Source organism: Papilio polytes, unplaced genomic scaffold, assembly GCF_000836215.1.
Source record: "Papilio polytes unplaced genomic scaffold, Ppol_1.0 DF821067.1, whole genome shotgun sequence".
Classification (NCBI taxonomy): domain Eukaryota; kingdom Metazoa; phylum Arthropoda; class Insecta; order Lepidoptera; family Papilionidae; genus Papilio; species Papilio polytes.
The window spans coordinates 252,766-264,011 of NW_013528137.1; the positions used below are offsets into that span (position 1 = coordinate 252,766).

The window sequence follows — 11,246 nt, forward strand, 5'->3', positions numbered from 1 at the left end:
AAAAAAAAAAAAAAAAAAAAAAAAAAAAAAAAAATATACCGACGAATTGAATACCTCCTTCTTTTGGGAAGTCGGTCAAAAATAGATGACTAAGATTTCTCTGAACTTAGATTATTATCAGCGATTCTGTAGAACGTAGGCGGAAGCTCTGCATGTGGTCAGTAGTAAAACACGTTGGTTGGGATACACACTAGGCGTTTTGTAAACGCGCGTTTTAGCGACCAACGTTTAGGAACGTCAGTGTCTCTATATCTATGAAAAAAAAATCGTTATAAAACTCGTTCAACATCGACGGCATAATTCATTCGATTTGTAAACGGCCATAGAAATTTAATAAGAGTACTATAAATGCACAGTGCGTACCCGCCCTTAGATTAGTTTACTAGCTCACTACTCGTATCGTATTTCAGTGTACTTGTAGTAATATTGTTTATGTAATACTTCGATTTTCTCTTCGATCTACGTTCGCTTGTTAAATTTAATTCTAGGACAGATTAAAAATAAGACTAACAAAAAGAAAAATATTAAATGTAATTACAACTATTAGTTTCAATAATCGAAATCCACGTAAAAGCGTTGTCTTATCATATTTCCCTCCAACAGTAATATGGTACGGTAAACACTACCGTTGGGTCAAATACCTAGCGATCACTCAATTCAACGGGAAACACCTTTAGGCTCATCCGTAAAAAGTTGTACTCTTATTTAGTTAACTTTAGTTTTAAAATACCAAACGTTCATTAACAATTTAACACATGAAACGGAATACATTCAAAGTTGCCGACAAATTTTATCGGTTGTTATTAATAAACAATAAAAAGTTTTTATAAAAATTACTCAAATCTCGTTTACAAACACGAAACGAGTTTTTTAAAGGTCATTTTTGTATGTAATCGATTCTAAAATACAGCGTACAGTTATGTTTAGAACTGGCATTGGAACTTTAAAAACGAACGCTTTGGGCAAACACACTAAAACATGCACAAACATTGGTGCAGGAAGTTTGACAAACTCGTTCCGGTAATTTAATTATCAATACTTTTTGTCGGGGAGATGATAATTTTTTCGGCTTTGCATAACTTTGCGAGACGTCAGGAACTAACTGAAATTATGTCATTGAAAGTTGTATAATCGGTTGACATTGATGTCGCCGTACTCAAAAGTATGACAACTCTACAATAAGTGGCATTTAAGTAATCATTACACGTCTCTGGGAACTGAAGTTATGTTAACGATATTAACCGTTAAACTGAGGCCTTATCATGAATATTCGTGAGAATGCTTTCGTATAGTTATCGACAGCATTTGTATTATAAGATGTATAGAACACAAACGAATTTTATCGATGACTTTACGAATACGTTTTCGCAACTGTGACGCAATCAGTCGTGATAGATCCTCTGATGGTCCTTATTTAAATACAATAAAAATGCCGTATAACCATTGTAAATAGAACGACTACACACCCAGAAACACGCGTGAGTGCCACATAAATACTAATTTACTATTTGCGTTTCAAGAAGGAAACTAATGCATAAAAATGTACCTTATTACGTAGTCATAACGTCTTTTTTGATGAATATGTACATATGTGTAGGAACGAAATACTTTGTTAGCACAATGACGCTTAGCTAAGGGCACATTTGATTATAACGTAGATCACTAGCATGATTAACATTGCCAGTTTCAAGCAGACAGACTGAAAACAGAGGTTAACAAGAAGGTTATTCATATTACCTTTATAACAGTACTAGCAAGCTGTCAGTTGCTAAATTAGTACTTTCATGAAAATTAATTCATTTCTCGCAAATATTTTCAAATATAATTTTATAGCTGCACCAAAGGAGTGATATTCTATGACAGTGATTTGTAATCGTTAGCGAGTATCTTAAAAATAAATTGTAAATAAAGTTATTTTTTCGATCGTACAGTTCTGACCTTTTCCTCTGTTGTCCCTTCTTGTATAAGCAATACATGGAAAAGGGAAATAGATTTAAACAAGATTAGCACACATAGATAGGGATTTTTTTTGTTCTGTGCGTTTTCCGTAATAAAAGGTAGACAAAGCACCTGCAAATGCGGTTCATTACGGTACGGTAACCTTTGCCAGTTAGGCACCAAGTTAATTCTCTAAGATTCTTTCTGCTTGCATTAAAATATTCGAGAAGTTTCTATGTGGTTAAGTAAAAATGTGGAAGACCACATTACATGACTTCCTATTCCATTAGAATGCCACAACTAGGAACAAGATGCATTAAACAACATATTTCTACTAGTTAATGCTAAATGCTGTTCTTTAATACCTACAAACCGCTAAATTATTCAATCAACTAAAAAAAGATATGCATCAAACAATTCTGTATATCGAAAAGCTTTCCAAATTTCCGCTTGCTATTTAAAAAATACAAAAACATACTAATAATGACATTGACAGTTTACTGGGCACCTAATTGATTTTGACAGATGTATAGTTAATCTTGTACGGAGGTCAATTTCTCTCTTCAGAGCTGCGCGTGACTTGTTATGTTCTTGACCTTTGACAATCAATTCCGATTGTTAGAGAATAACTGTATAAAGCTTTCGATGTTCATTCTCATCACTAAATATATGTCCATCTCTTTCATATTCTATAAATATAAAAGAGATAACAATATATTTCTATAAAGGTATTTCAGCAGTGTAAACCCAAGCTTACACAGGATCATAATAACAGTGCAAGTTACACAAGCGGATTGAAAACGAGTTGACGCGTGCGATGAACGCGGGTACCGCACAAGGTGCGCCGTTTACATACATACGACTGTAAAAAGTGCATTGTAATGTACCGCAAAAAACAGGCATATTACAATTCTCGCATCTGTAATAATATGGCCAGATAATATTAAGCACAAAGTCAGAGCTTTGATTAAGATACGATTACTTGAAGTATTAAATAATTTCCTTAAATGTTATCTTGAATTATTAAACATACCAAACATTAAGTCTCTAATTTTTTTTATTATCTTAGTCTAATATTGCTAATCTTTATGTAAAACTTATTCTATTGTCAAGCTTTTATTATTCGTAGTAGCAATATTAAATGTCGGGAGTATTAACAGGCATAAGAACGCACCATTGTTGTGCGTGTAGTGTGTATCTGAACCGCGTTGCTACCAACGGAGGAATACGTGCACACTTTCTCTGCTTATAAACTTCTCTTTGTTTCCTCTCATGTTAATGAGCGAAGCGTTACATACGAACATTTTATATACTCAGAGTCCGTCCCACATCTGGCTGATAGAGGCTCAGATAGCTTAAAAATTGTTATATGACAATTTATAATTTGGGACAGACCCTTAGTATTTTCCTGATTTTTCTATAGTCTGTACAAATACCTTTAAGATTAAATATTAGAGTAATTAGGAAAAAATCTAAAGAGAAATATGTGTTTTCTTTAAATTGTGGGAAGATAAGTTGTTCTTATTGAGACAATGCTTGCTTAACTTATTTATGTTTATTTTTTTGAAGGCAGTCCAAGTCATAACTAATGGGTTCTAATTTTTTTTTTAGGATCACAGTTTTTTTCACTCTTTTATTCTCATTATTTTTATAATTCAAGGTCATATGAGGTAACTTAGTAAACTAGTTTTAGAAGTGTCCCAATGAAAGCGTATTTTGAGCAATGATCGTATGTTGTGAAGACCGTGCACTTGTTTGTATTGGAGGTTATGTAATGTGTTCGTACAAATGTGTTGACAGACAATATATAGTGACCTAATTTAAATGCTTTATATCTTCGTAGGTCACGACACAAATTTCATTATTATTTGTAACGGTACCATAAAATTGAATAATAGCAAACAAATATAAATTGTTTTATGGCCGGTTTTTTGGTTCGATTACTTTATGAAATGCGTTTCCAAATGTTATTATATTTTCCTCCGTTCACGAGTGAGTTACTAGGAAATAACAAAAAGCAAGAAACCCAACATTAAGAAATTTGGGTGCAACTGTTATGTTAGATGAGGAATATCGGGCTATTCCCAACCGTCACCCTTCTCTGTCCCCACGTGAGAATAAAAAGTTTCATCCGTTTTATCATCCGACCTTTTAGTCCCACTATCACCAATAAGGCGACAGATGGTACCGTTATAGAATAAAATAAGTTCCAACCGTCCCCTTGTCGCAAAAGATGGGACGGATTAAACTTACTGGAACTGGATGCAGAAGGTGGAGGACCGCATTCTCTGGAAGGTATTGGGGAATGCCTATGTCCAACAGTAGGCAGATAAAGGCTGATGGTTATTTTATTAAAATGGTATTCATGCTTAAAATTCTGCTACACAAAAGGCGTTGCGCGGTCTATACTTATCAATAAAACATCTACATCCGTGATTCAAATTATGATATTTTGGTTGTATATCTATAACGATTACAAACTTTTAATGTATCACTAAAGTGAGTACTCACCCTTATTGGATACGGTTTATTCACTCCGCCGCCAGGTGTCGCCATCTGACAGTGAGGGTGATTACGAGACTGATAACAATTGCAGTTGGATAATTAACTAAATTGACTAGTGATGTCTATATCTATAGATATATTATAACGAGCTTTCGCCCGCGACTCCGTCGCATTAAAAAAGTAATCTGTATGTTTTCCCACACTATATTCTACATCTGTGCCAAATTTAATCGAGATATATTCAGCAGTTTACGCTACAAACTCTAATAAACATCTATCTGTCCGTCTAAACTTTCGCATTTATAATACTAGTTAGAAGTTTAGAAGTAAGTCTGTACACTTAAGAAAACTAGTCTATTATTTCGCGAGAGTAATAAAATCTCGTTTCGTAAATAGGTTACAATAGTTTTAGATTGTAAATCATCGTTACAATTTACGAAGTCCGACATTATTATCGTTTTAATATTGTAATGACGTGCTACGTAATGTACCGGTTCGTTGGTCGGGTATAGTACTACTGACGGACACTCGTTACTTTCACTAACTATTAATACGACCCAACAAATGTTAAAGAAATTGTTTTTTTTTTATAATATAAGGTGACAAACGAGCAAGCGGCCACCTGAATCCACCAAAATGAAAAGCGACCACTGCCCATAAACATCCGCATTTGCAGATGCGTTACCTACCCTTGATTGACGGAGGAGGAGACGCACATAAAGAGGACATTTTCCCTTCCTTTGCGTCTTCTCCACCGTTAAATCTTTTCCTTCCCATCCTTTCCTCTGAAGAAAAAGGTGGAAAGGGAAAGGGACTAAAATTAGACCTCCGACACCACACTCATCAGACGAAACGCGAAATTGCCTCCACTTCACGCCTGTTTTCTGTGTGGTCGTGGTATTACACCGGGCGAGCCGGCCCATTCGTGCGAAGATGTTAAAGCGGGCTCTACCACTGTTGCTGTTAGGATAAACTTATAAACTCATGCAGTTTGTCTAATTGCAAATTTTACCCATTCGAATCTTACTTTATTCCAGAGAAAAGGCTAGTTGCATTTATAATTGTTTCAATGTTTTTTTTTTAATCAATGTCCGTTTGTACTAATCCACTCTTGGATAAATATATTGTACCACACAATGGACCCAAACTGCAATGTTTAAACAGTAAAAATCCTATTTATTCAGGTTTATGCCTTTGGTTCAAATAACTTCGAACATTTCGTACTTCGATAACAGTTATGTCTTGTACACTTATAATCAAAATTGCTTGCGCGCAAACTTGCTCCCGTTCCCTTCACAATTATTGGCACAATCGGATAAGTTATGCAAAACAGAACTAAGCATACCGCAGGCTTATGAGAGAATTCCATAAACGGCACTAGTACAGTCGAGTCGATAATGCAATTTTGTTATTTTTGTACTAGACATTAATAAGATTTTCGATATTAGGTGTGACCTGCGACTCCGCCCGTGTCTAATTAAAGGAACTATCCTCTACATTTATGGCTTATGTTTAGTGGAGTGTTTGGTAGGACAGAAATCTGCTTTAAATTACATATAAATAATTATAAAATAATTTTAGTTTTGGTTAAACTAAAAGGATTGTTACGATTTGTTAGGTTTTACTAGTAAAAATAATTAATATAACACTTTTGTCGCTAACTGTTAATGCAACATGTCGAGCACTTTCGATTTCTAAACAACGCGGCTCAATGATAGTGTCGCCGAGTGCAGGCGACAACCGGCGTGCCACTAGCACTGCGCTGGCATGCGATACCGAATTCTTTATCTATTAATTGAATATTACATCGATTATTCATTATCGAATACTTGTATTCGATGTATCGATTAAGTAATAGACAGCGTCTGACACTGAAATGTCTGTTTTATACGTTTTAATGGCTGTAGTGGCCAGAGTTATTATTATTTATTTGGTTTAAACAAGTATTCTTTGTCTTATTCTCATTGTAGTATAAGAAGTCTACACTAAAGGTCTCCCTTAGCGATTAAATAATGCCTTTAATCGGAGTAGAGTTTGATAAATCAAATGTTCGATGAACTTCTTTGGTCATGAGCTACGAACTACAAACTATCAGTCTCATGGTATTCTAAAATTGATTTGAACTCCGCGTTCCATTTATCTGGTTTGGTATCCTCAATAAACATGCTAAACGCATACGTTTAAATAAATAACAACTATTTCTTGAGATGACAGAAATCCATTAGATTGCCGACAAGTCACGTTGTATGCAACGAATGCAAGTTTTGAATGAAAATGGAAACAAATTCTAATTACAAAATTACTTGATAGTTACTACTAGTAATTAATTAAAATGTTGACAGTATTTTATAGACATGTTTACTAAAAACTTTGATACGCTAAAAGTAACATAGTTCATACTAATGTAATAAATGCAAAAGTTTCGACGGACGTTTATTACAGTTTGTAGCCTAAACTGCTGAACAGATCTTGATGAAATTCGGCATAGATGTAGAGGATAGTCTGAAAAAACACATAAGCTACTTTTTTTTTCTAAAATATATGATAAAGTGACAGAGCCACGTGCAAAAGCTTCTGTTTTCCATAAAATGTGTGAGAAAATACTTCCGAAAGATGATTTGGAGTCATAAATTGTACATTAGTGGGGCGAGTTTAGTGACAGCGCGGGATGGGAACGGTACAATCTTACTTTCATCGCGCGACCTCACGACTCGACCTACGAGTACGGGCAGGGGTCGTTACATCGCGGGTCGCAACGTTTACTTTGTTCAGTGTCATCAGTCATTGCTTGTTAATGTAGGCTTACATTGACTAAACTTGTATACAAACTTTGAAAAGAAAACTAACAGTTACATTTATTAAGATTAACTAATATTGAATTATATTTAGACCGGTGGTAAGAGGACGTGGACAAGACCTAGGTTTAGGCAACTTTAAAATGCATTAGTAATTTATTAAATGAAATTTCATTCTTTAGATCTCCTTGTACTAAGTATAGACAAACAACATATTTTTGTTATGCTTGTTTTATTCGCATTTTTTTGATAACGAATTCCCACGGTTGCTTGTTGGGCGTTAAGACATCTCCCACGATAAGCGTGCTAACAAAACACGTTGATACAATCGCTGTTTGCTGTTATTTTTATATGTTTACATATGTAACAAACTATGTACATAATATAATATGTATTAATCTACACATACGTGGTCACTGAGGGGCTCAGAGCCTACGAAAAAATTGAGGTACCTAGGACATAGTCATCCAAACTGGCCTACTAAGGGTTAACCAACCCTTAAGATCATCATCATCTTTCTCCTAGTCCCGAAGGGTAGCGCAACAAGTTTTTGTCCTCTACATAACTATCAAACCTCATCTCAGTCAACACTTCCTTCTTGATAATATCATCTTTCACGCAATCCATCCATCTCTTTCTGCGTCTACCTCTACCGGTGTACCTCCACACTAACTAACGTTCTCCTTGTAACATGCGGTTCATCCGTTCTCATAACATGCCCAAAACTTGGTAACCTTTTACTCTTTACTTTACTTTTAAACTTAAATACTACTACATTCTTTGAGGTTGGTTGATTACGATATTTGTACCTTAAAAATACACTACTAGAGCGATTCCAAAAATTCTTTCACCCCTAACATAGAATATATTTAGTTGTTATGAAGTATTTTATAATCATGAAACAGATGTTTAACAATGTTGGTTCTCGCCTACAGTTGAAATTCTTTGAAACGAGAATATGAATGAATGACAAATCAATATTTGCACATCCTCAGAACTGTCAGACTAAATATGGTTCCTGAAGGTCATTTAAAGGTGCCAAGGTTAGCTTATACATTTGAAATGTTAAGGTACGTTTCCACTGAAGTTCATAAAGCTGGTTTAATAAAAATCGAATATTTGTTCTTTTTAATATTTAGATCAGTTTATAAGGAAATTGTAAAGGGATTATCAGTTTAATTCTGATTTTGAAAAAATAACCAAAATGGTTTGAAATGTATCACTGAACAGGTGGAAAGTCTAATTGGAAATTAATTTACTCATTTTAATGAGCCCTATCGTCTTTTATTTGGCACATTAAATGTACGCTTAGTGACAGCGCGAGATTTGAATAAAAATGTCTATACGGTGCAGTGGAAGGGCACCTTTATGCTTTGACTGTTATTGTTTATTGTTCGTGCCTCATATTTATGTGTTTGGTGTACTGATTGCGTCAAACTGCCCACGTGACCGTATGTAGGAGTTAGGAGTATGAAAATTAAATGGGTAAACAAAACAAATTAATCTTCAATGATATATAATCAAGTTTAATGATTTACAAAGTTTTAGTATCAATAAACAATATGAATGTTATATTTAATTTACAGTAGAAATGTGTATGGTACTTTAATATGTTTTTCAATAGATGGAGTTAATTTTAAACAAAAGCCAGCACCTACTGACCAAAAAAATACGAAATTGAGCTTTTTTACTATAATAATATTTAAAATTATCAAATAAATATTTTCTTGGTCCTTCAATCTTCCCTTGATTAAAAATGACAACCGTCAACAATAAAGCAATCAGGTGTCATAGTGATTGGTGGTTGTTAGATAAATATAAAAACAGCATCAATATGAACATCAATTATGATACCACACCCGTTATATCATAAACAATGTCGCTGCACAACTGCACTTCCGGACATTACATAAAACGGCCGGGTAAGGAATGCGCAACAAGTTTTTCTCCGACGTATACAAACGTCATAATTCAACGTTTCTTAGGAGGGCACTAATTGAAAGCAGTAGCCGTACAAGAAAGCGGCAGTTACGTTTTTGCCGGGTGCCATTACACGTAACTGTAAGCGAGGGATCCACGCCTCGCATCTTATGCGTTCGCTTTTGATTTAATTTTCTTACTGAATTGGAATTTAAAAAAATGAGGAGAAAATGAGACTAATCTTTAAAGACGTTACTTTTTTGAACACATATAAAAAATGATTTGCTTTAAAGACAGAATTACCCAAAAGTACAAGTCAAAAAGTCTTAAAGACATTGTTTTAAAAAACAAAACGTAATGTGTGTAAGTTACGACTAAGTAAGCAAGTTACTTGATGACTAAAGATGTGGTATACTTACTCACATGCGTAAGTTGCATCGATTAATTATGTACAAGCTGTTATCTAAACGAATCATCTTGTTGTGTAATTCGTTTATTTATGCAAATGAATTGCGAACTCTTCGGTACTTTCTCCAAAAGGCCTAATTTCTCTTTTGATCGTAACATGCGCGGCTACTTAGTACGCGCTTGGATTTTAGTCATGCTCTCGCAGTCAATGACCTAGGCAATTCGTAATACCTGTGCTTAAATACGCTGTTTAAATATTTATTCAACTAGAAATGTGGTTTTTGGAATAATTAAAAAGAATTTCGATGCTTAGCGATTGAGTACAGAGTTGTAACGGTAAAATGTGTTAAGGATTTCATGTAAAGATAGCTGTGGCACCCGGAGTTGTTTAACAATTGATTGTTTATTTATTTATTTAAAGCCACTTAGCACATGTGCTGCTGATTACTGTTTATTTCCTATTAAAAGCTACCATAAGGGACTAATTTAGTGATAACTTAATGATCCTTTAGTAAGGATAACAAAATTGCAGTTAATTCTAAGATCATTGACTGATTTTGATTTACAAATGAAAGCAAAATTAGATCTTTTGACCATCATAATTAGTGGTATAGTTGTCTGCTACCAAATTGGATCCTTTCCCAATGCAACTGTCACCGGTACCACGATGTTCAAGGCGAGTTAGTCCATCGCCCACGTTCTCTTCGCCTGTGGGCAGGTAGGTGTCGCAAAAATGTCGTTTTGTTAATTGGTAACAAGGATATCGAAGTAAGAGTCGAAATAAAACTGTTTTTAATTCGAAAGTGTAATATTTTCGTAATACTTCGATGAGTTTAGAAATGATGTATTTGTTGCAATATATGTAAGGATGAGTTTAAAGCCGTTTCTCGAGTCTAAAGTTTAATAATAAATTATGAATTTAATAATAAATAACTACAAATTTATGTAAACTCTTTGATATTATTCGACAAAATAACAGACACGGTCTATCAACACAATTACATTTGTTACAAAGTCACAGCATTAATAAGGGGCATCTTTTGGGTTCGCATCAAAGCAAATAAAGCCTCATGAGTCACCTACTTCGTAGCCAACCGGATGGTAATGTCAAGTTACGCGGCGAGTGTACTTTCAGCGATGACGTCAGTTTTAAGCGAAGTTAGATTGGTTTTAAAAACAATTTGTATGGCAGTTCTATTTATTTTTACACATTTGTTAATTTTCTATCACGATTACTCATACAGCACATGATTGAAAGAAGATAAACAAAACATTTGTACTAGATCACATTTTACATTTATAATAATAAAAACATTAATAAAAAACAAATATGATTGAACTAGACACACAAGTGGACACGGCAACGTATCATAGACTAATAAAATACGCAGTATCTCAGAGGATTGAGATAATGACGTGACAATTCTTAAGTACGTCTGATAAGGTATAGTCGCGGAAATCCGAGATGTTCCACTTTTAGGATAAATTGTGAATTGCTACAAGACGAACTTTGCCTTTCAAACAAATAAGTAATTAGATAGCAGTGAGTGCAAACGAAAGGATAATAATATAATGAAACTAGCCGTGTATCCCTAACAGATGTTTGTCAGAGTTTGTAGCGTAAACTCCGGAATGGATCTCAATGAAATTTTCACTGATGTAGAGGATAGTGTTGAAAAA

At 34.3% G+C, this 11,246-nt stretch overlaps 1 protein-coding gene across 2 annotated transcripts in view; it reads right to left on the reverse strand.

Moving 5' to 3' along the window:
• Positions 1–11,246, reverse strand: part of LOC106109833 — a 54,110-nt gene that overhangs the window by 27,290 nt on the left and 15,574 nt on the right. The window lies entirely within an intron of this gene.